The sequence below is a fragment of the Chroicocephalus ridibundus genome, chromosome 8, assembly GCF_963924245.1.
Source record: "Chroicocephalus ridibundus chromosome 8, bChrRid1.1, whole genome shotgun sequence".
In the NCBI taxonomy this organism is placed as follows: Eukaryota; Metazoa; Chordata; class Aves; order Charadriiformes; family Laridae; genus Chroicocephalus; species Chroicocephalus ridibundus.
In genome coordinates this window covers 531,263-556,450 of record NC_086291.1, presented here as the reverse complement: position 1 = coordinate 556,450, position 25,188 = coordinate 531,263, and the positions used below count along the sequence as shown (strand labels likewise).

Below are 25,188 nucleotides of genomic sequence, written 5' to 3'. Positions count from 1 at the left end.
TGTTATTGTTTTACTGCTTCGTAAGTGTGCTGAAGATTGTAAATTGCGTGTTGTATTAAAAATGACAGAAACACATTGGATCCTGCACGAAGAAAGTGATTTTACTAAGTTGTTTGTGCATTTCAGCATCTGCAGGCAGCAATGGGGAGGATGGAAATGGCAATGCAGAGATGCCAAGTAGCTGCACTGCTAGATAACGCACAGAGACATCAATGGAGCGTGTCCAGAGAAGGGCGACGGAGCTGGTGAGGGGTCTGGAGCACAAGCCTTGTGAGGAGCGGCTGAGGGAGCTGGGGGGGTTCAGCCTGGAGAGAAGGGGGCTGAGGGGAGACCTGCTCGCTCTCTGCAGCTCCCTGAAAGGAGGGGGCAGCCAGGGGGGGTCGGGCTCTTCTCCCAAGGAACAGGCCATGGGACAAGAGGAAACGGCCTCAAGTTGCTCCAGGAGAGGTTTAGGATGGATATTGGGGAAAATTTCTCCACCAAAAGGGTTGTCAAGCCTTGGCCCAGGCTGCCCAGGGCAGTGGTGGAGTCGCCATCCCTGGAGGGATTGAAAAGCCGGGCAGACGTGGTGCTGAGGGACACGGGGTAGTGGGGGTTTGGCAGTGCTGGGTTGATGGTTGGACTCAATGATCTGAAAGGTCCCTTCCGACCTAGGCGATTCTATGGTTCTATGATAAATCAGATGGGGAAGTGATTATGCGGTGGCAGTGCATTTAGGAGTAGGCAGTACAGGGTTCTGTCCCAAGCTCCGCTGCTGCTCCCAGGGGAGGAACTCCAACTTGCCCTGGAAAGGGCACATCACCTCTCTGGATGCGGCGCGGTACCTGGGCCGAGGGGCACAAGGAGCACACAAAGGGGCAGAGGCTGTTACAGAGCCATCATCTGCCAGGGCACAGCTCGCCCAGCGCCTGCGAAGCAGCAGCCGGAGCACAGTGAAAGTGAACGTAGGAACAACATCCCGGCATGGCGGGAGGGTGCTGGGCCTGAAGAGAGCCACACAAGCAGTAACGATCAAACCAGTGTGGAAAGTAATAAGAGAGGAGCTGTCTGTCAGAAAGAAAAAGATCAGTGGCTCCAGACACTTTTTGTTTATCAAGGTTTGTTCTTCCTAAAGGGCTTTACTTCGGGGCGATCTTGCATTATAAGGTAGGATTACCCTCACTTCCTCAATTCTACCAAGTACAAAGCACTCTTTATGAATTATTGAACTCTTCATTTGCTGTGCGCGCTCTGGGAAATGGCAAGCCTGTGTGTTAAGAGGACAACCTGCCCATTATTCAATTTTCATGTGCTTTATTAACATGGCACATCAAGTGTACACACATCAACAGCACACCGAAAAAAACCTGTTTGCTTTAGACTCAAATATTACGCGAAGCAAAGAAATTATTACAAAGAGGGCTCCCCCCCCATTTGTTAGCAGGTTCAATTATTGTGCCACTTAACCTGACTATTTCAGTGTTCATCCCCTCCTTGCTGCACATGAAAGCTTTATTACCAGCACTATGATCATTTAAAAATAAGCTAAAGCCTTAGACTGCTGCAAAGTTTGGGTTTTAGAGCTTAAGTAGAGGTGCATAGCAAGAACTACTGAATCGGAAGAAAGCTGGCATGTACTATGCCTGTGTTGGGTACATCACCAACACCATTGCAGGGAACAAATTAAACAACCCTGGTTTTAACTAAAGGCAAAACTACAGATATAGCTCTTCTGATGCCAGCATGAACCAGAGAAGCTCAGCGGTTACCTGTGTCCCTCAGCACTGGGCAGGCAACTTGATAAGACGCTATGGTTCTTTCGTTTGTATTTGCCTCTACCGATCACGCACATCTGAATGGTAGCAGAATATGCGGGCAAATCTCATTTCTTTCCAGCTATCAAACAGACATTTTCCAGCACTCCTTGCGTTATTTCCTTGAGAAGCTGGACTGCACTGAAGGCAACCCCTGCAACTACGCTGCAGCAATGGCAGGGGGCTGACAAACACCAGCAGGTGACAGGCGTCACTGCAGGCACTCCACCAGCTGCTTGCAGGTGTCCGAACAGACTCATCAGTCAGGGGCTACGTTTTTATTATCAGATATAGTTTGATAATTACACAAATTGGGTATCAGCAGCTCTTTGCTAACACTGGTTTTGAATGGCCACTACAGCTTGGCTCTGCATAAAACAGGCGCATGCAAGAACTTCCTGAAACTCATTAAAGTAGCATCAGGATTTCAATATGATTTTGTGACTTTCTTGCTGTTCTTTGATTTCTTTGATTCTTATAGACCTGATTCTTCCAAACATTTAAACAGGTGCTTAACAAAGTGCATTCAAGGAAAACAATCAGGATGGTGCTGAAGAACACGACTAGTTTTCAACAGGTAGAAACACTGTCGACATACCCAGGATGGCTCACGTACCTCATGTTAATCGTGCCTGTCGGAATCCTGCTGGACGAGTCTGCGCCTAAGAATGCTTCTGGAAAAGGATCTGCTTCAGGAACTGCCTAAGCCTAACGAGGTACTGCAGTCTTTGTTGAAATAAGGCCTACGTAAAATGGATGAAAACTTTATTTTAAATTTGAAAGGGATATGTTTTTAACAAGATATATAACGATGCCATCAGGAGTTAGTAAAACTATTCACATAAAATAAAATTATTTGGTATACTTATTCAATCATACTCTTTGTCATTTATCTGTCTTTACATATGTAGGAGAGAAAGATCTACTTATATTTGTCAGATGCTTAGCATTTTGAAAGAGTAACATAATAAGCGAATTGATAAGTAATGAAAGCATTAACTGTCATATAAAGATTATGACTCTGGTGCTCCGTAGTGCAATTAAATTTAATGTTTGTTTCTCTGTCTCTGTGAATAACGATAAGATTTCCCCTGTGAATATCTAAGCAGCTGACAACTGCACTCGGTAGCCAATGCAATTCATTACTAACCATGTCATTAAAACTAAGTTTTGCAATTACCTTAAGTGACCTTAAGTGCTAAGCAAGGAGATACTATTTAGGTGTGATTACCTACGCAATAAACATGCATAAAACTATCCCCAAACCGGGTCACCCATAAAGAAAAGAAAAATAAGAACTTGTTTGAATAATACTGAGATATAAAGACGCATTCATTTTTTTGTTTTGTTTTCTGTGATGGGGCTGTAATACAGGTATGATTACATTCAGGGATATGAATTTATAGTTCTTATTTCTGGATAAAACAGCCAGGAAGGCATTAATAACAACCGAAGATCAATCAAAATCAGAAGTGCTTCCTGAAAAAAGGGTAATTGAGAAACAGAAAACTTGACACTTACAACAAATAGGTCTTGAGGGAGAGACATTATTTCTGAAATACGTAGACTGTTACCTAATTAAATGGAGGAAAGCATTCTGGTGGCTAGACTCCCAGAACCCTAACATCACAGCTGTTCTTCAGGAGTCCTTATTAGGAACAACAGCGGTATTGTTTGAGAGTAACGTGCATGCTCTTACAGAAGAGCTCAGTAGTATTCAGTAAAATTCACCCTTTCGGAGACAATGAGAATCTCACAGGAGAGCAGAACACTTCAGGACTGCATACCTGGCCGAATCATTTAATGCGGATCGTTTATCTCGCTCACATTGGAATTTTTGTGGAATAACTCACTGTTTTCTCCTATCACTTGACCAACCTCAGTGATGTCTCAGATGACTGGATGAAACAATCAGTCTTCAGGAATGACAGGAACGATCACCCCATCGTACAAACTAAGTTTTGCTGTCTCATACAATAACACCGTGACAGCCCCGGCTGCAGCTGGGACTAATGAGAAATTGGTGATGCCCTAACAGTAGGAAGAAGCTGAACAGATTTAAGTTGGGTCAGCTATAATTGCACTGGGCTGACCACGGGGATCCTCCTCCCAGGAAAACTGGGGTTTCTGTTGCCACATCCAGCGGACACCAGGTCTCGGCGTGCTGGGTGGCTCTGGAAGCCAGACGGCCATAATGCTATTCCGCTCTGGTCTTCCACATCCAAGTCTCTTGTTTTCCTTTCTATCCATTTTCACCATTATGTGCATCCCTCTTTATCCAGGCCTTACAGCAGCAAACCACCTGGTCGTTCAGAACACAGCTCAGCGCTGCAATGCCTATCGAATTTATTGAACACAGCTCAGCGCTGCAATGCCTATCGAATTCATTGAACACTTCCTCGATCACGTGAATTCTTGGTGATCTGAACTTATTTAACGTCCCCCGGAGATTCAGTTAGTCAAGGTGGTACGATACATGATATACAGGATGTGACTGATGTTAAATTGACTACAAGATAATTAGATGCTAATGTCACCATTGTATCAGGATGACACGAATGTCACTCTCTAACACATCTCTGTAATTTCTGAGTGACTACGGTGTCACCTTGAAGCTTGTTTAAGGCACTGTGATGGTGGCAGCCATGACATGATGGCAATGTTGCCCCTTGCGCAGGGTGTGCCGTTTGGGTGCAGGCAGCCACTACAGTGGCTGTGGCAGAGCACTGTTTCACCGACAGTCTCAAAAAGCCTCCAACCAAAGCAAAGCTGACAACAGAAATGAACCGAAATAACTTCCCTCGCTCTCAGCTCAGCTCCCACCTGAACTGCTCCCTCACGTGCACTCACACACTTGGAAACACACTGTTTTCTCCCGTCTCTGAGGCTTTGATCCGGCAAACCTGAGTTAATGACCACGGCCCATGCGATATGCAGAAGCTACATGAAGAGTAGGCAGATTCTGGTGGCTTTTCTCTTCTTTTCTGTCTCCTCAGCCCTGGAGGAGCACGCTGACTGACGCCAGCCGGGACACACGAATGCAGCCTTTGGGGGGTGACCTTGGACGATGCCTCGCGTCCCCACCGGCACACATCCCCGGGGTAAGTGCTGGGCCAGGCGGGAGCTCGCCCAAAGCGCTGGGGTCCGCTGCACCACGCCAGCTCGTGGCTCTGCAGACCTGGCCATCGCTAACGCCCGTGTGCCAGCAACACGCCAGCCACCAGCAGAGATGCTGAGGGAAAGAATTAGGAAAGAAATCCTCTGAATGCACTACTTTGGAAGAATGAGTTAAGAGAAGTCGGGGAAATCCTTATTTTTTGGGGAATTTGAAGAAGAATATTTTTGACCAAGAAATTGAAGGATTTTGGGGGGGAGGGAGGAAAGAAGCTGCTCAAGGACCACCAACAAAACAAGCGGTACATGCCATGTTGAATGTTTTGATGGATTAACATAAACAGAGCTGCATTTCACAAAACTGCACTTGGCACTTCTCTCCTGTCCCCTCCCGCTGCCCACCCCCTCCTGCCCGGCCCCTTCTCCCCAGCCCTGCGGGAGCATCCTTGGCTGGACCTATTTGAATCCCAGGACATGAAGTCTGGCCTTGAACATATTAATGAATGTGTAACTGAAGAACGAGGGCACGATCTGAGATATCTTCCTACAATGCTTATTTAAAAGCCAAACAAGCACAGAAACAGAGCATGCCATAGCCACAAAGAAAGAAGATCACAATGCTTTATGTTGAAATATCGAGAAAGAAATGAGAAACTGCCCTACCTGATGCAGCCAGGTCTATGCAACTCTGCCTCCGAGGTTTGTTTCCTGAGCTGTCTCCAGGCCAGGCACCTGGACATTTTCCAGGGTGTATTCCGGTGACAGTTCCTCGCCGAGGAGCCCTCCGCTCGGGGAACACCATCCGCTCACGCCCGCAGGTCCCTCTCCACCGACTGCAGGAGCTCAAGTACCGGCCCCGGCCGGGAGGGAAACAGGGAATGCCCAGAGAGCAAAAGAAACCTGGTGTGACAGAGGAGAGGTTGTTCACAAGGAATTCCACACCGTCGGGAAGAACTTCACGTGGATAATTACATCTCTGACTCCTCAGTGTCAGGGAAGCGTTTGTGACAAAAGAAATGGCTCTGTGTTTAAAGGCGGTAATAAAAGCCTTCCAATGGCCTCTGCAGCGCCAGGGCCGAGCACTGGCTTCCTTCCGTTCCAGGCGATATAATGAGAGGGTAAACCAGAGTTCAGCACCCACCATGCACACATCTCTTCTGCTTTTATGAGATTTGATATGTAAAAACTATTCTCTTCTGTACCACAAAACAGAATTTATTTTAATCTCAGTTGGATCTTATCAGACGTGCTGTACCTATCAGCTCTTTGACACAAAAATCAAAGAAAACACTCAAAATAAAAGGAGAGACATAAAATGAAAAAGGAAGAAGATATCTATAAAAATACCATGAACTTTAAATGCACAAATGTACTTCAGAACCCCCAATTTTTTTAAAAAAGTAGTTGCAGCCAGATGTCCAATTCAGAACAAAGACGAGCAGAGTAGCCCCACTGCCTACAACAAAACTGCTCCTACCTAGCCCGGCCTTGCACTTCACGGAGAAGTCAGTATCGGCCTCTGCATTTTAACTGTACTCTGAAAACTTTCTTCGTGAGGGGGCACTTAGAAGTGCAGACAATCCATGGCCTAATAAATACATTTGCCTGTGGTTTGTGAGAGCCAGGCACGTACATCTCAAGCTCAAATGCCTTGTACTGGGAACTCTATGGAAAACCCAAAATTGAAAGTTAAGCTCACGAGGCACCAAATTATTGAATACAGGCTGGCAAGAAAATTAACTCCTTTTCTTGGCAGCCGTGCCGCACGGGCAGCCAGGTGGTGGCTGCGGCGGGGGGCCAGGGCCCCCGGCGGCAGTGGCCAGGGCAGGGCAGTGTCCCCCGGGCAGGGAGGCACCGTCCGGCGAGGACGAGCCCCTGGACCACCGTGAGGCCAGCGGGGCCGAGCGGCCACCAGCCGCTCCCGCCTGGGTCTGGGAGACAAAACCCGGCTGGATCCTCCACATCTGCCAGCTCCTGTTTAACACCCCAACTCCGAGGGACGTGTCCCGTGCCAGTGAACAGCATTTCTCCACGCAGGTGACCGCCTGGGTGTATAATGGCCCCTTTATATTCATTCGCAGTCGCAGCTTTTGAGCGCTGGGCATGTTCAGAGCCTTGACACTAAAACATGCAGAGCGGTGCATTAAGGCATCAAAAAGGGTAACTTAAAAGTCATTGCCATGGCTACGTGACAACTTATTTTGCAGTATAATATGTTTTATGAAATATGTATGATCCTATTTAATATATACCATTTGTTTTTAGCATTTCATTTCTGATAATAGCCTTTTAATGATAATCATGGTCTTTTAATGATTGTAATAATTAGACTCTTATAAATCAACATGTTTTATGTTAAATACGCTGAAATCCTTTAAAAATATTTATTTTCCCCTGCACTTTAGGAGCTGTTTTGCTCTCTTGCAGTGTCTGGAATCTGTTCAGAGCTGCATTCAAAAGTCTTCTGAGCCTCATTTCCTTCCCCGGCTGTGAAGGGCTCCTCAAACCTATTTCTTCTTTCCTTAGGGATGTGACAAAGAGGGCAAAATCAAGCATCCATTGCTTGCATCTAAGATGCCATCAATCACATTCTTCATCTTTTTATTAACCAGAAACCATTACAGGACTAAATCTCGGCAATGAACTTGTAAACAAAGAGCTCAGAAGAAGAACAACAAAACACTTAAGAAATACTGTATCCAGTCAGCTAACGACGTCGCCTCTTCCCAGGTGTCAATACAACCGATAGTATTTCTTTATAGACTTCACTGTCTTTCCTTTAGAGCTAATATTAGCGAGCTAAGTAGCTTATAACTTTCCCATTCTTTGAAAAACCCACATCCTTTCAGTCTTTCTTGTTAAAAAATATTGACAGCTTTCAGTAAGGTAATATATCCAGAAGGGAAATCTCATAATTCATTTGATCTTGCAGTGCCCCATATTACACAGGAAGGTTTAATTATACATCTAACAGTTACTCACCCATTTTGACACAGTTTCATTAGACTTTTATTAAAGACAGGGCTAGGAGAAGAGAGAATTATTTGTAATTCTTTTTCCTTTTTTTAAAGGGAATGGTAGCTGCTGTGAAAGCATTTCCATATGTCTTCCCTGTGGCCGCAGGGACGCACCAGGCAGCTCTCCCCTCTCGGTCACGCAAGAGCAAGAGGAACAAGAGGAATTTTTTTTTTAATAAATAGGAGGTTCACCAAAAAGTGTGAAATGGGCTTGACTGAGACTGTGCACGGATTTGGGTCACGTTCAGGGTCTAATTTCATCAGAAGATAAACATCAGCATTTGGCTGAGCTGAGGTCATTTCCCACCCACCCAGCTTCCTACCTGTTTTTGAAAGCAGGTGCTTGATTATCTTCAAAATTTCCATCCTTCTTTCAAGGTTACTTTGGCTTAGCCAAGAGCTTCCAAAGACCTTTGGAAAAGACCTAGATGAACAGAGCATATCACGGTTAAAATCTCATTTTCTCAGGAGCCCCGTTTACGGAAATGAATGCGCGGAGCCACCCTCCCAAACCCCGGGTGCTTAAAGGGGTTCACGCCTCAGGGCGTGAAGGCTGCTGGGCTGCAGCTCTGGGCTGCGCCTCAGCCAGTCTCGTACCAACAGGTTCAATATCCCTCGGGATTCGTGGGAAAAGCACAGGACCTCTGGTGTGGGCTTCAACTGTGACTGGAACACACTGGAAACCGGTTAACAGAGGAAGAGATAAGCCGTGTTATCCTGTTGGTTGGCTGGGTGACCACCTAACACCTCACGTAGTGAATAACGAGGAGGAGGGGTCCGACCGCGGCTCGTGCTGCAGACACGGAGCAGCCGTCACGCTGAGCCCCTGGCGAGGTGCAGACCACGCACTAAAGCCCCGGCCCCGCAGCAGCGTCCCGAGAAGACACACAGAAAACCTACACTACCTCCTGCTCCCAAGCTGTTGCTGCCTGTGCTGAGGGTAGCGATGCTCCACAGCAATTTTGGTGGCAATTAATGGGCAGCGCTTCAGTTTCCAAGCAGAGGTCTCTCAACATTTTCTGTAGCCAGAAACAAAGGGACCCTGAAGGGAGAAAAACGGATTTTCAAGGTGCTAGCAAGAACCCCAGGATAAACAAATGCCATCAAGTGACAGTTTGGCCCGCGGCTTTCATGCATCTCTCTGCTGAAGTTTTGTTTCTGCAGCCTCATCAGAGCAGCAATGGGACTGACTCACCAGCACCCGCGTCTCTGCGCTGCTGCTGCCCCCGCGTTCAGCTGCACGCCCCTGCGTACACCCATCACCGCTGACCGCGTTACACACTGGCACGGAAACCCACAGCCCTGCCCTGGCTGCAGCGAGCTCACCCCGCTTTCAGGGTAGTTGTATCTGGAGCAGACAACACTAAACCGCATTTGAACGGTGCCAGCACGCCCAACAGCGCGGTGCCAGGCCGGCTCTGAGACCATCACGCCTCGCAGGGAGCGGAGCTCAGCTGCAGCCGTGACACACCGCACACCACTGCCCCGTGACAGCCCGGCTGGAACAGCCAGCCTGGGTTTAAATCACGTTACACCAAGTGGCACAAGCACTGGGACAGCTTTATCTGGGTGTCGGCTCCACAGCTCTGCTGGAGCAGTGCTTTCTCAGACGTTTTTTGGTGGTGTAAAGGCAGTGCCTCTGGCAAGGCGTGGCGGAAGAGGGGAGTACCTGCCGCCGGCCAACGACCGCGCCTGAGAAATCAGCCGGTCTCTCAAGAGGAGGACGAGCACTGCCAGGATGCAGCCTGTCGCACTGCTGTGGCTGGAGCAGCAGCTGCCCGCGCTGTGCCCCGTGTCTCCTCTGCTGCCCGTGCCCCAGCGTGGCAGAGCCTGCCCTGCACACCCAGGGCAGCAGGATGACCGAGGGATGGAAGGAGCGTCTCTGCCTGGCCTGAAAATGGCACACGTGGTAGATGTATGAATCCATGATCACGCATCCACAGATATTTTAACATTTTCAATGAAGAAAACTCAGTTTAAGCAATAATTATAGCAGATCCCCTCTCTATAGTAACAATAGAAAGAGAATATTATCACCACTGCTTGTGGCAACAACTTGAACAAATACGGGTTAGAGGGGAAAAAAATAATTAGAATGAGATATGCATGCCTGACTCTGAAAGAAAGATTGTTTATGCCTAATACATTAGAGAAATTGCTCAAGAAGGGTTCAGCGAGAGGCTGGCTTATCTGTCCTGTACAGCGCGCTGCACGCTGGCTCCACGGGCTGCAGAAGCCCAACGGGCAGGAACCGGCTCCGGCAGCCCGCGGAGCCCTGGCAGCACGAGGGCAACATCCCCTGCAGACAGGTGTGTAAAATACACCTCACAGCTTTATCTTAAGCGGCTCTTGGGAAGAACAGAGCTGGAGAAGAGCAGGAGCCTCACCCAGCCCTGCGCCCGCCTCAGGAGGATGGCTCCATGCTGCTCCCCATCAGCAGCAATGAAAGGCGGTGGGGCTTACCCGGAGACAACCTTATGTCCTGCACTCTCGCGCTGCCCGTGGGCACACCAGGCCACTCAACACCGGCTTTTAGCTGCGCAATGGACTGCTCGTTTCATTCTGTTCCTACAGAGGTAAGTGGGCAGAACGCGCTGAAACACCTGGGGCTCCTTCCAGGAACAGAGACATCGGGACGGCAGCAGCAGGGCCTCAGACCAGGGGGAAGGCAGCTGGTGTGCTGTGTGCACAGGCATGCATACCTACATACATGGACGTATATAATATATTACGTATTTGTTTAGGCGTGCATTGGTATGTTTCATACACGTATGAGATTTCCCAAAGCCCCTCCAGCCAGCAGGGAACCCTCCTGCCCCGAGCTGTACCCAAGGATGGATGAAGATGAAAAAGGGTAACTGCACTGGCTGGTCCTTGGTGGCATCTGTGGTACCCACACCGCGGCTGGGCTTAAAGCCAGCGTGGGAGGAACAGGCGACTCCAGAGCTGTCCTGCTTTGAGGTAAAACAGAACCAATTTTCTGTTCAGTTATTTTGCTTTTTAGCTGTTCTGCTTTACCTCAAACCAGGACAATAGCACAGTTCACTGCCATCCCCCATCAAGTCTCCTGGTCTGAAGGTCCTGCTTTAGTAGTCTTGAATTCCATCAGTGGATTTTAAGAAAACATTAAACCATAATTCTCTGCTTAATATACAAGAGAGTCAAAAGCCTCTACAACCACAGCCACCACACAGCCAGGGTAAACACCTTGACTCTTTTCATTAAACAAACCCACAATGTAGACATTTACTGGTCTAAGTGCTAGCGAAAACTTGTAGCTCTTTGAGAAATGTCATGAAAATGTTGAGATTTATTTGGGCTGTGCTGCTCACAGAATACCAATAATCTAGGGAGGAATGCGAGTTCATGGAACCTGAATAGAGAAAAGCCAGTTATGTCACCCAAAACCACTCACCCTTGCGCAGAGTTCATCATTCGTGTCTCCAATGCAGTAACAAACACACAGAGGAGATGGTTGTGGGTAACAAACCAGGCTCAAAGGCAGGACATCGAGCCCCTGGTTCTGCTGGAGACTTGGGAAGCTACTGCGACTCCTGCTCTGCAGGCCCAGCCCGCTGCTCTCGCGGGAAACCACCTCCTGCCTGCAGAAGAGCGGGATGTCCTGGGGTCTCGCTCCCCACGCGTGAGCAGGGCACGACGATACTTCCCCGGTTCACCGAAGTACACAGCATTCCTGCAGAAACAGAGCCCCGCGCTGTGTCAGAGGCTATTTTTTATGTTTATATACTCAGTGATGCATAGCATAGGGTTGTGGGGGTTTTGCAACAGGAGAAAACAAGGGGACTCATCTAGTTCTCTGGGTATCTGCCAAAAGCTATAAAATAAAAACAAACGATAAAGACACAAGCTGCTTCTACCTCCCCAGGCCAGGTATTAACCAGCCACAGTATATCAACCCTAACCATCGCATCCTGCCAACACAAACATTTCTCCCTGCCTTGTTTCTCCTTCCTCAAAATCTGAGCGAGCTCACGTGCCCTGCAAGCACATCTCCAGGGCCAGGAAGGCAGAGTAGTTTGGAGCAACAGGACAGCTGGGCAGCGCAGGGATGAACTCGCACACATGGGAGTTTGCAGAGTAAGCGAGTCACCTCGCTCCAAGAGCCATGCCGTCACCTGTGCGTGGTGGCACCTTCCCATCAGCAACGTGCCGGAGATCCAGCAGGGGCAGCTCAGCTTGGACACCCACGTCCCGACCAACGCAGGTGACCTCTGCTGCCAGCACCCACCGGTATCAAACCAAGCCCACACCTGGGTACCTCGGTAGCTTTCCTGTAGCCTCAAAAGTCAGAGTCGCTGCCAGGCAGCAGCATGAAGCATGGTGTTTTGAAGGAGCCTCTCATAAAAGAAGCTGTCAATCAGCCCATTCTGCAGGCAGCGCTGATCAGCCACAGAAACAGAAGAAAAACTCTTTTCTTTCCCTCTTTTCTTCTATCTTTGAAGGAAAAAGTGCCCAAAAGGCATGAGTGCAACCAATAGCAGAATAATGTGTTAATAATAAATAAGTGAACAGAAACAAAAGCCATGTATTAAAGAAAAAAAGTATAGTATTGAAAAGGGAAAAGGAAAGTGCTGGCAATAAACAGAAAATAGGAATATTGAAAGTACTGCCAAGAGTAGTACAAAATAATCATTCATGTCTTCCTGCATTAGCATCACTTTTCAGGGAGTGTACCTAGAGAATGCAAAGCACACAAGGTTTTGTTACAAATCCCCTCATTTCCATACCAGTAGGAAGCTACAAGGCTGACCTCTGCGGGGTCAGAGTCCCCCAGCGATGCGCGGCATCTCCCCGCAGCAGGGAACACGCGGCATCTCCCCGCAGCAGGGAACGCGCGGCATCTCCCCGCAGCAGGGAACGCACGGCGCTTGGTGCAGCAGCACAAGAGGCGAGATCCTTGGGTGGATTTCAACAGCACTGCAACACAGACTTTATAGTAAAAAATAAAAAATTCTCAAGGTGCGTTTGATCTTAGGGAACTGGAATCAAACCCTGGCTGCAGCATTGCGTTTAGCCTAGACCATGGGTCATAGGCCTCCATTTTCCTGCGGGAAAACCAGCCCCACAGCCGTGTCTTCCTCCTGTGTGTTTCAGGCCCCAAAAATAGCTTACAGTCAGAAACAGAGACCTTGTTCCACTTACGGCACACTTCACTGAATTTTCTCTATTGAGCTCCCACAGTCTGCGTCTCAACAGCAATTTCTAGAAGGATTTATTAACATTAGGACCAATAGTTATCAAATATTCAGTAATTATATCAAAAACAGATACTTGTAAACAACATTGTAAAGAATATATTTTGGAGTTCTGTAAGCATTTCCTTCACACCTTCTAAAGATTTTCCTTTTTTAAATTTTTTCTTAAATAAAGACTGAATATATGCTGCCATCTACTGGAAAGCGTAACTTGATCAAGGAAAATTTGAATGTTTTTCCCCAAAAACCTTCACAGGGCATCAACTTTACTTCCCTACAGTTGCTCTGCCTAGCTCTGTTGATTAACATTAAGCATAAGTAGAAGCTAAATTTAAAACAGTGAAGAATAAACTAAAATGGTAAACCCTCAATGATTTGTTCGCCCTGTCCTGGGAGCAAAACTCACTGCAGAGGCTGTTACTGCACCTTCTGCAAGTTTTTACTTGTCGCTATTGAGGACAAATGGGCCAATTACCTTTTTTTCCTGGAATACACATGGAGCTTTTGGTAAGTACGGAGCTTGGTGGGATTCACGCGCTCCCGCCTGTGATGCTCCTGCCAGCCTGCTCACAGAGGAAAAACACGGAGACGGGTTTCAAAGCGCTGCTTGATGCCCGGTATGAATCTCAGCCGAGCCTCCTCCCTGCCGGACGGATGCTCCTCATGCCACTCCTCGTGCCAGCAGAGGGTCAGTCCCTGCCCTTCGGCCTCCACCTCCTCCTCCTCTGCAGTGGGGTGGCCGCGGTGCCCCCCAGCAGCCCCGCGGAGGGGGTGAGCCCAGGGGCCACCGGGCTCCGTGGGCACAGCTCCGTCCCCAGCCCTCCACATGCCCTTCACGAGATGGAGCCCCTCTGCTGGGAGGACAGGCTGAGAGCTGGGGGGGTTCAGCCTGGAGAAGAGAAGGCTCCGGGGAGACCTTCCAGCCCCTGCCAGGCCCTCAAGGGGCTCCAGGAAAGCTGGGGAGGGACTCCAGAGCAGGGAGGGGAGCCGTGGGACGAGGGGGAAGGGTTTTCCACTGCAAGAGGGGAGACTGAGATGAGATGTGAGGCAGAAATTGTTGGCTGTGAGGGGGGTGAGCCCCTGGCCCAGGTTGCCCAGAGAAGCTGTGGCTGCCCCATCCCTGGAGGGGTTCAAGGCCAGGTTGGACGGGGCTTGGAGCAACCTGGGCTGGTGGGAGGTGTCCCTGCCCAGGGCAGGGGGTGGCACCGGGTGGGCTTTAAGGTCCCTTCCAACCCAAACAGAATCACAGAATCACAGAATCTTAGTGGTTGGAAGGGACCTCTGAGATCATCAAGTCCAACCACAAAAAAAAAAAACAAAACAAAAAAACCCACCCACCTACTAAACTCCACACCCACAACCCCACACACAACACCCCACCACAAACAATAATCTTGGGCACTAGAGCATGCCCTGAAGAGCCATGTCTACACGTTTCTTAAATACCTCCAGGGATGGTGGCTCAACCCCCTCCCTGGGCAGGCTGTTCCAGGGCCTGACCACTCTTTCAGTAAAGTCATTCTTCCTAATATCTAATCTAAATCTCCCCTGCCGCAGCTTCAGACCATTTCCTCTGGTCCTGTCGTTATTCCCTTGGGAGAAGAGGCCAACCCCTGCCTCTCTACAGTTTCCTTTCAGGGAGTTGTAGAGGGCAATGAGGTCTCCCCTCAGCCTCCTCTTCTCCAAACTAAACATGCCCAACTCCTTCAGCCTCTCCTCATAGGACTTGTTCTCCAGACCCCTCACCAGCCTGGTGGCTCTCCTTCCATCCTGTGATTCTGTGATTCCCAACGCGGCAGTGGCAGCTGCAGAGAGCACACGGGATTTGGGCAGCGCTCATCAGCTCCGCCGCTTACAGCAGGGGGGAAAACAAACAATGGCTGTTTTGGCAGGTTTTGGTAGGGCACATCCCAAACGCCCATCATCCTCTTCAAGTGAGACCTCCAACACTCTTGTCTTCCTAAATATGGTCTCTCAAATTCTTACTGTCGTCTCAGGAGACTCACACTATTCTTCTGCAATCCCAGTTATTACCATACTAGTGAACCAGTGAAAAACAGTTGTTTCTCCATTTTTTCTTTTGGGTTTTTTCCCAGGTTAGAAGAGGCTGTAGCTGCCAATACAACAGGACGCCAAGCAGGAGCAGTGACACAAATGACAGCTGACGCACAGGAGTCTCCTCACTCAGACCCAGTTGCCTGGTAGGACACGTCCCATCCCGTCCCTCCTGACCCACGGGGGGATCTCTCAGGTATCCCCAGGGAGAGCTGGTGCCCCCCCAGCCACGGCCGTGCTGGAGGGACGCCCCCCCCTGCAGCACCCACCCCGGCTTTCCCATTAAGGCAATGCAGCTTTTTTGACGCTAGCTAAAAGTTCCAAACTAGAACTAGGGAACATATGGAGGACAGGAAAGACATGGCAAAATGGTCTAGAAGCAAGCATTAGAAAAACCACAAGGTATTATGTCAGTAAGTTCTTACAGAAATAAGAGCTGTCTGCGCGTTTGTCTGCAAACTCAGTGTATCTGGTAAAGGACAGGACTGGGAAGAAACAAAATAATCTCTGTCAAATAAATTCGGGAAGGAAACAACAGCGGATGAGGTACAAAGATGGGAAACTACAAAAGGAAGTAAAAAGTCCTTCACTTAAACAGTCACTGCTGAGTAACCACCGCTACGTGATTATCGAGGTTAGTCAGGTAAAAGTATCAGATTTTGAAGGAATCTGGGAACGTTAAGCATACAGCCCAACCGGAAGGGGCACCACGAGAGCAGTAAATAGCGAAGTAATGGCCATGCCCAACAGGAGAAACGCCAAGAGGGTCTCAGCTGTGGGGCGCGCGGAGGGAGAACACTGACCAGCCCAACTCAACACACGGGGATTAGGACCAGTAGCAAGGGAATTTCAAAGCAAGTGTTTAGGAACAAATCCTCTTGTGCCGAAGAGGAGCAACAGGCGGAGAAAGAATATGGACTAATGAAAGCAGGGTCTTGGCACGCATTTGCCCTAACACTATTTAAAAAGGGAATTATCTTTGCAGCGTTGGACAGCTTGAACAAACTAGGCATCATTTAGCTTTAAAATATCGTTACCAGGTAACTTGCTTTACCGAGAAGATGAAAAGCAACTGTTGTCTGAACAATTCGAGGAACAGTATGACCAAGGAAACTGCCACAAGCAAAGTACAGTGATGAATTTTCTCCAAACACGGCCGACTCCGGGTGAACCCACCTCCTTCCTTTCTGCCGGTGAGCAGTGACGGTGGGTCTGCAGCGGAGCAGGCACCGGCACCAGCGCGACACGAGCAGCACGGCAAGGGGAAGCCACCACTGCGGAAGACAAGAGGCGGCACCAAACCCTTGGTTTCCAGAAACCCCGTTACGCAAAGTCTGTGTTCAAAGCCGCGCTGCTCTCACCAGCTGGCCACCCCGCGCTGCCCCCGGGTCCCCATCGCCCGCACTCCTGCCGGGGTGGAGCAGTCTCCTGGGCTAGAAACTCTCCCCCAGCTGGGTGGCGAAGGATGGTCCTGTCTGGGAGCCAGCAAAGGATGCTCCCATCTGAGGAGGGGACGACTGCGCTGACGGCACTCACAGTCCCGCTGCCAGTTTGCCCCAGTCCGCCTGCCACCGAGGCAGAGCGAGGGCTCACGGGGTGAAAATGGCACATCCAGGGCAAAACAACGCTTGCGGTCAGACACGACCGAGAGGCAATGGAGGACCAAGAGGCAGCGGCGAGGCTCTGGCAGAGGCGGGACGGGGCAGTGCTGGGGCGCAGGTGACAGCCCGGAGGCGGCTGGACGTGCCCCACGGCGCTGGGCTGGGAACCCCCCCGAGAGCCCCCGCAGCCGCTGGACCTGCTCATCCCCCGCCCCAGCTCGACCCCCCGCGCCCAGCGGAGCGACGCGACGTGCCGCACCGCCGGCCAGCTCGCCTGCGCCAGCGGAACGGGGATGGCAGCCCCACTCCTAATCTAACAGACAGCTTAGCTTTACACTCATTTATATAGCTATGTAAAGTGAGACTTTTTTGTTGGGTTTTCAATTTATTACAGGTATTAATATATATTTAATTTAAACATATTGCCTCGTGGGACTCATTAGCAGTTTAACAAAATGCCTGGGTAAAAATACTCGGCAGATAAAAAGACAGAATTTTAAAATATTGTATGCCTACAAAAATAATCTAGATGAATGATGAAGGGTGTCAGAGAATTGCTCGACCACATCAAACAATGAAAACACTCTTGGAGATGGGCTATTTAAATATTAAATAAATACCTGGAATTTCTGTAAATGCTGAACAGGAGATATGATGGAATGTTATTTTTCCTAATCTGTTCATACTGTAATTACGGACTCTATACTCCAGCTAAAAAGATCATTTATCTTATGCTGAGTATTTCAATTGCTTTTTCTCCAATAAATTACAGATATTACCTTCAACTGGTAACTCATGCACAGCAAAGAAGTTTCAGGCACAGCTGATGTGCCTGTAAAATATTTAACATTTGGCTAACATATAACTTTTATAAAACATATTATCTCTATTTTTGTGAAAACTTTTTCTAACCAATTTATGTACTGCTAAAAAAGAACTGATTCTACCCCATAAGACTAATTTTGGGGAAAAAAAGCAATTTGCAGGCAAATATTTTGAACTGTATTCCCTCTTTTTATAACATCACCGGTGGTGTTAATGCTAATACCAGTACATCTAAGTTGGTTTTCCATGATTTGCCGTGGGGCCGAGAGGAGGGTTTCTGTAGCGTGGCCACCAACACCCATGGGATGTATTTCCACGGTGACACAGGCACACAAATAACATGCAAAATAAACCCGAAGCATCAGTAATTGCACGTACGAACACAGCGAGGGGATCTAGTCGCAGCAGCAGACGGGTGGGTGACAGTTGGTGGCCAGGAGAAAGGCCGGGTGGCAGAAACGGCAGCGTGCCCACCCCCGGGCACTGCCAGCCCCGCAGCCCGCTGCCCCGGCAGTGCCTCCCGTACCGTGCAGTACTAAACGTCTCGCTCCACGTACTTCTTTTAGCCATGTAAACATCGAACGCCACACCATTCAACCCGACATACCAGGTATTTACTGGTCTGGGTGGGATTACAGAAAAATCTGAGCTAAATCAGAGACTACAGTGTGGTGGTTAATGTTTTAATATTTTCTAGCTGGGTAAATATGAACAGTGGGTCTAGTATTAGAGTTCTGCAGTTTCTGAGAACGAGGGCATTTTCATTGTGTCTATATGAGAGCTCAATTCAAATTATAAAAGTGACATATAAATATTCAGAGTTTGAGCAGGTTTCATCCAAGGCATCAGAGTGACTACGCGTGTTCCGCTGGAAGCACAGCACACTGCCTCTCATCCTGCAAATGGGGGAAAGTTATTCCTGCTAGAGAAACACAATTTGATAGGATTTGGGTTTAGTCTGACCGTGTGGAATAATCACGCTCATTTTAATGATGATATTATACTCCGGTACCGCGGTTAGTGAAGCAATACGTCTGTTCAGGGCTCAAGCCAGCCGTGGGGGAAACCCGAGCAAAGGGCTCTCTCCTCAGCGCTGCAGCCTGGCTGCATTCAGAATCAGACCCACCGACATCTGTGACAACAATAAGCATTTCCCAATTTGCTGATTTTGCAGCTAGAAAGAGACTATTACAATTATCTGCTCTGACCTTCTAGATAACATAACCAATTTTCCAATGAAGCCCGTAATTTCTGGCTGACCAGTGCGGAGCGCTCCAGCCAACTTGACTCAGTGAGCTGTGCCCACGGCGAGCCCGGCCGTTAGAGACCTGCGACGTACTCCTCCTCCAAACCTGCCTGTGGCATCAGCTTCCAGCCCCAGAGGAAAGTCTCCCGAAGGCTCTCACAGAGCAGGATCTCACCAGCTCCTCACCGTCCTCCAGGCACACAAGCCAAACCCAGCTTCTGCCATCAACTCACACGTCTCTCTCTAACTGATTTATCTTCTGCAACACCGTCATTGTTTCTTATTCCGCCCAGCCTGAAGAATAAACAGCTTAAGGGGAGTGAGCGGCACTCGATTATGTTTTGTGCATCATTTATTAATTTACTATTCATCAGAAGAGTAAATCAAAAGCACAGTTGATGGGCCTTGGTGACACGGAGGTCATAAATCAAGGCATCAGTGACACAGTGGTAACTGACTTCATCCTACAGGACTTTTACAAACACTAATGAAACAGAGAATGGAAATGGATTCTCTCAGGTCCAACAAATATGGAACTTTGTATTTATTTTAAAGTAAATTTTCAGAGTAAATGGCAACCCGTGAAGTGCCTTTGAAAAGAATACTTGTAAATAAAAAGATAAAAAAGCAATTTCTGGGTGTAGAGTAAAACTGCATTGGGCAATTTACTTTTACCATTCCTTTAAAAAAATTAACCCTTCTGGTTCTAGATCATATCCTAACTGAACCAGGATATATTCCAAAATGCACAGTGACATGCTTGATTCATTTTGTTCATCCCCAAAATGGCTTAAGTCAGGAAACACTTACAGTTTGGCACCACTGATTGCAATTCAGCGTTCGATTTGAGGATGCACCGTGCAACACGCAAACAGGCTGAAGTGCCTGTGTCCAACCTACGCGAGGTACTACCGAGCAAGTGCTTCCGGCAGCAGCACGGCAGAGCGCAAGTGCTCACGAGGCAGCGGAAGAGCGAGAGCCCCTGCGTCGCTGCCACGCGAAGGCCCAGCCCCCTGCACGCACCGGTGTCTGACCGCAGGCACAAGGACTTCCCTGCACGAGCCGCCTGAGTCCCGAGGTCATCTCACTCTCCTGGTGTACAAAGGAGGAGAAGACATTATGTTTCCTTTGGGTTTGTACTTTTTACTTTAGAAGAGCTTTTTCTTCACAATACCACAATCCAAATGTTGATCTATTTGTGAAGCTGGATATGATTTATCTGGGATTTGGTTCATTCGACAGACAAGTACTCACTGAAAATATCCACCAAGCATCCTACGTACACAAAAACTGTCTCCTTTTGTGCAATGCATTCACATTTACAGTACGGAGTCTTAAGAGACATCCTTAACATTTTTTTATCAACTGCTAATACTTCCTCATTTGCTCTCTATTCTCCTCAACACTTCTTTGTCTTTTCCTTAGGGTATCTTCATGTTTCCCCCACCCATTGAGCCTCAACCAAGCCCGTGTCAAAGCAACACGTCAAGCGCTGAAGTCCTGACCTAATGAACACTCCGATGGGGTTTGTTTCCTGCCTCTAAGAACCAAGTGTGCCTTTGCCTCACATTTTCAGTAATCTTCCTCTTTTCATTTGGTATTGTTGTAAAGCTTTCAGCTCTCAAGACCTCTTCTTCACGTTTTCTAAATTCCCCATTGTTTCTCTTCAAGAAGCTCCTAAAAACACGGGCTGCCTTGCTCGGTGCCCGCTCCCCTCTGTGTCCCCCTGTGCAGCGCCTGCCAGTGGCTGTCGTGGGGGTCATTCTGCGAGTGGCATTAGCAGCAAAACAAAATGGGCCAAATCTTCCAGATCCACGCACTCCAGCAAAGCCGCCTTCGCTCAGTGACCCGGGTGGTGTCCGGCATCGTCCTGAGAGCAGCACGACTGCGAACATGGGACTGGCGGGGCCCTGCGGGCAGCCCTCGCCCTGCCGGGATGTCACCTCACCCCGTGCCGCCGAACCGCTTCGTACAGCTGGAACGGCCACATTTCATTCTGTTTGTTTCTCTGTACCAGTGTTTTCCATTTTCAGGGGACCCACGAATAAAACAATACAGCATCAAATCCAGTATTTAGAACATAAAAACGTACAGTTAAAAAATTCTCATTTTTTGTTAGAATTTAATATTTGCTGACAGCAGATTGACTGTGTAAGGCAAGTTACTGTCTCGCTGTGTTGAATTAAATACCACGGTCCTTCGAAACAGGACTTCAACAGGTCGTCCTGTGTGCACCATGCCGCCACCTCCCAGGTTCTGCCCATTGTGACACGCTGCTGGGACCGCACGTGGCTGGGAGGAGACGGCTGCGAGGACCCTCCCTTCCCCGAGCCAGCACAAGGGCCCCCACGCGCGGCCAGCGCTGCTCACGCTAACCCAACCCAAGCCTTCCACAAACAGCTCCTGCACCCTGAACTCTGCAAAGTAAAAATGAGTAACTTCCTGAAAGTTTCCCAGCTTCCTACAGTAGTTGCTTTTTTAAATAGGTTGTAAAAAAATCTTCCTACAATACAAAATTCACTGCATAAAATTTATACGAGTAGAAGATAATAATACAAATGATGTTTCTGCATGTCCGTATTTGAAATGCATTCCTTCTCTCCTGGTACGATAGTTCTTCCAGTATTTCCCTTGAAATTATGCATCAGATTTATGTGAAAACGTACATTCCATCTACTATATTCATACTTAAAATCCAATTTTCTCATTTTTATAATCCCAATACAAACCCGACTAAAATTTTACTATTTTACTTTATTTACGAGGAAAATTTTCACAGCATGACCATATACAAGACTGTGAATTATTTTTGCAGGGGATTTTGTTTGTAAAACAAGCGTTCTATTTCCAGACTGCTATAAAGCCTTGGTTCTTCTCCTTGCATGCCGTAATAAAAAGCAATACAAACAAATGACACCACTCCAAAAGTTACAACACAGCCGCCTTCTGCCTGATTTTTTGTACTTTCCACTGATAGCGCTTTGGAGGAAGCGTGAGTAATTAATCAGGGATAGACTGAAAAGGACCAGCCCTTCCGCTCTCATTCCAGGTTGGCTCTGGGCCGTTGTCACGCTCCGGGAGGGCAGTGGGGACCCCGGCCGCTGCCCAGAGAGCTGCCAGACAGCCCTGGCCCTGCTCCCTCCCAACGTCCTTATCCTTCAGCGCCATGTGGATGGGAGAGGGTGAGTCCCTGCGCGGGTTCAGGTGTTGCCCGGTGCCAGGACACTGTTTCTGGGGTCACAATCCTCTGCTGGGTCCTGGACCTTCCTGCACGCAGCTGGCCAAGGAGCTGCCCTGGGGGGGGACGGGCTGCGTGTCTGTCCCTGAGCGAGGGACACCGGGCAAAACCACCGGGCTCCCGCAGAGAGAGGCAATGCTGCAGGCAGGGAAGCGGTAACTCCAACATCTCCCTGCAGAGCCACCGGCGACGGGGACACGGAGAGGGGAGGAGCCGGGGGGGCTGCCGGACAGTGGGCTGCGGGAAGGATGAAGGTCAGGAAGACCGCCGCGTGAAGGACGAGCTGACAGGAACACTTCAGGAGTGACGTACTGAACTGCTAACCGCTTTGCGCACACCCTCACCAGCGTAGCTTTACTGACTGGCATTGGCAGTATATATCCAAGCACCTCCCTAATGCCTAATGACAGTTGCCTGTTATCCTGGAAGATGATGCACGATATGACACACATCGAGCGCGAATATGAGGATGGGTATTAAGAAGAAGCAAGCACAATTAGAAAGTCATCTCTGTCACCTTTTCAACATTTGTGTAACTATGGCTGTATGTTTTATAAGCATCAGCACAACTGTGGTATTTGTATCCAAGTATTTTCCTTTTCATCAACAGAACATAAAAGAATACCAAAGGCGGTAATACTCAGAAACAATCAGTACAGCCAGCTCCAAAACAAGCTTTCGTTCCAGCCCACATTATAACCTTCCCCAGGGCAGGGCCGCTGTGCCGCAGGAGCGGCTGGAGGAGCCGGGACACCCCAAGGCCACCCCCGCCTCAGCCACCTCGCCCGCAGGCAGCAGCCGTGGCACCGGGGCACAGGGACACGGGGACGAGCCCGGCGCAAGGCTGGACGTGCCCCTTGTGGGGACGTTCCTGGGGACAGCTCTCCCTGCGTGCCACGCACACGGTCTGTCCCAGCAGAGCCAGGACATCCCGCGGGTGCCGTGCCAGCAGCTGCCGCGGCTGCGCTGGAGATGTGGGGCACGGCCGGCGGTGCGGGAGTCCCCACTGCCGGGACGCTGTGCCTCCCACTGCGGTAAAACCAAACACTGCACGCCAAGACACTGCGCCTGTCTGGTACACCAACTAAACCCACGTTTAAACAAAACCCCTCGCAAGGCGTTCATATTTGTAACTCCTCAAGACCATTGTCGCTACAGGATTTAATATAAACGAGCACCTCGGTGTGCCTACCAGCGCCTGTTCCACCCCTCGGCTCCACTGCTCCTGCAGCAGCCGCAAGCTGTCAGGGCTTTTCTCAATGTCTTGCTCAAAACCAGCACCTTCAGCAGCACGTCTCCTGCCAGGCTCCAAGCTATTCCTTTCCAGAGCTCAAAACTCCATTGAGTTACAGTTTATATTATTTATGGAAACTCACAACACGGATTCTAGACCTGTGCCAAAATCCCCCGCTCCACTGAAAGAACAGTGGCGGTTCTAAATTCAAATAATTCACACCAGATGGACAGAAATCAACTTCAGGGATTCAATCACAGGGAAGGGACATTCTGCTTCTCGTTGCTTCTCCCTGCCCTTGACCCCAGCCCCAGCTGCAGCACATCAGCCACTAACGGCAGGCTGGGAGCAGGGGAACAGGCAGGTGAAGAGCACTCCATGGACTCTCGGAGCCCGACGTGCCGAAGGCAGCGCCCCAACTCCTGAGCACAGCGCCCAAACCTACGGTTCTCCTACCCCAGCATACACTCGGTAAAATACACGGAATGAATGGAGGGAAAGAAGGAGCAAAGTCCTAATGAGAACTTTCTTGTATTACGGTCAGATATTTCATAATTATCAAAGATTTAGAAGAAATGCTGTGTGGACTTTTCTGCTCTTTTTAGAGCGGTGGAAAGCACGGTGACACTCTGCCTCTGGAAAGAAAGACACCTGCCACGGGAGCCCCAAGCTTTAAAGGCTGCATTAAGTGGTTACTTTATTGTGTCTGCCGCTGAACACTGGGTGCCCAGAAACGATGGCTGAATCCACCTCTGCAGTAACATTTCTTTGCAGGTTCAAATAATCAGCATTGTTAGTTCAAAATTAATCATAATCTCACTCCCCATTACAGCAGGAATTTTCTATATGAAAGTCATTATGGAAATAAAATTGTAGAATATAAGCCCATTTAAAGAAGGAACAGAGTGACGCTGTAGATAAATCACCTACAGAAAAAAAGGACCAAATCCAACAATTCTAGCAACCCTCTTGCTCTGAACTTCCCTTCATCTTTCTCACCTCCTTTTTCTGCCATATGGCCTACATGGTATAATTTTGTTATTTTTAAACTCAAAAGAAAAAAATCCTAGTTCTGTTCTCTGAGGTGAAAATTATCATTAACTGGGAAGAGTAGGACAATGCCATCCTACTTTGACACTGCAAAGGGCAAAAAGGTGTTGGAAAGGCAGAAAAGCAGAAAAGCGATATCTAAAAAGGAAGCAAATTTTTTCTTCTGTTCATAAAAGTGGATTTTCTAATGCTCTTTACATTTGATACCACTAAGACAGCACAGCAGTCCTTATTTACGCATCACAAACGATGGTGCATGCCAACGCGCGCCGTGTGCGCAGCGGCAGGGAGCCGACGCAGCCACGACTCGCGCAGCCCAGCGCTCTGCACGCACCGACGTCCCCCCGCACCCGCAATAGATCGGCACATTACATACGGGCTCCAGACCTACTTCCAGCTGCAGTGACGGTACAAGAAAAATCGCTCCACCTGGAGCAGAGCAGGCTCGGGGGTCTCACCCCTAGTACAAACCCCGTGCCAAGAGGACGGAGCTGGGCTCGTCCCGGAGGTGCCCGGGGACAGGACCAGAGGCCACGGGCACGAACTGACACACAGGAGGGTCCCTGGACATCAGGGAACACTCTTCCCTGTGAGGGTGACCGAGTACCACCAGGGAGGCTGTGGAGCCTCCATCCCCGGAGACATTCCGAACCCGCCCCGCTGTGGTCCTGGCAGCCAGCGCCGGCTGGCCCTGCCGGAGCAGAGGCTGGGCCAGGTGACCTCCAGCAGCCTCTGCCAACCTCGACCGCTCTGTAACTCTGCAACAATCTCCTATACGGAGTCTCTGGTTTTATCAGAC

The 25,188-nt window shown here is 49.1% G+C and overlaps 1 long non-coding RNA gene across 2 annotated transcripts in view; it reads right to left on the bottom strand.

Moving 5' to 3' along the window:
• LOC134519546 (uncharacterized) overlaps nucleotides 1-11,851 on the bottom strand; it is a 56,462-nt gene extending 44,611 nt beyond the window's left edge. Inside the window, exons 1-5 of one of the 2 annotated variants that reach the window (XR_010072248.1) lie at nucleotides 11,340-11,851; nucleotides 8,830-8,966; nucleotides 8,248-8,348; nucleotides 5,571-5,807; nucleotides 2,410-5,025 (exon numbers count right to left, since the gene is read on the bottom strand). This is a non-coding gene — a long non-coding RNA (uncharacterized LOC134519546). Of the gene's footprint in view, nucleotides 1-2,409; nucleotides 5,026-5,570; nucleotides 5,808-8,247; nucleotides 8,349-8,829; nucleotides 8,967-11,339 lie in introns of those variants that run through there. The other variant, XR_010072249.1, reaches the window with a different exon arrangement.
• Nucleotides 11,852-25,188: the final 13,337 nt, after the last annotated feature.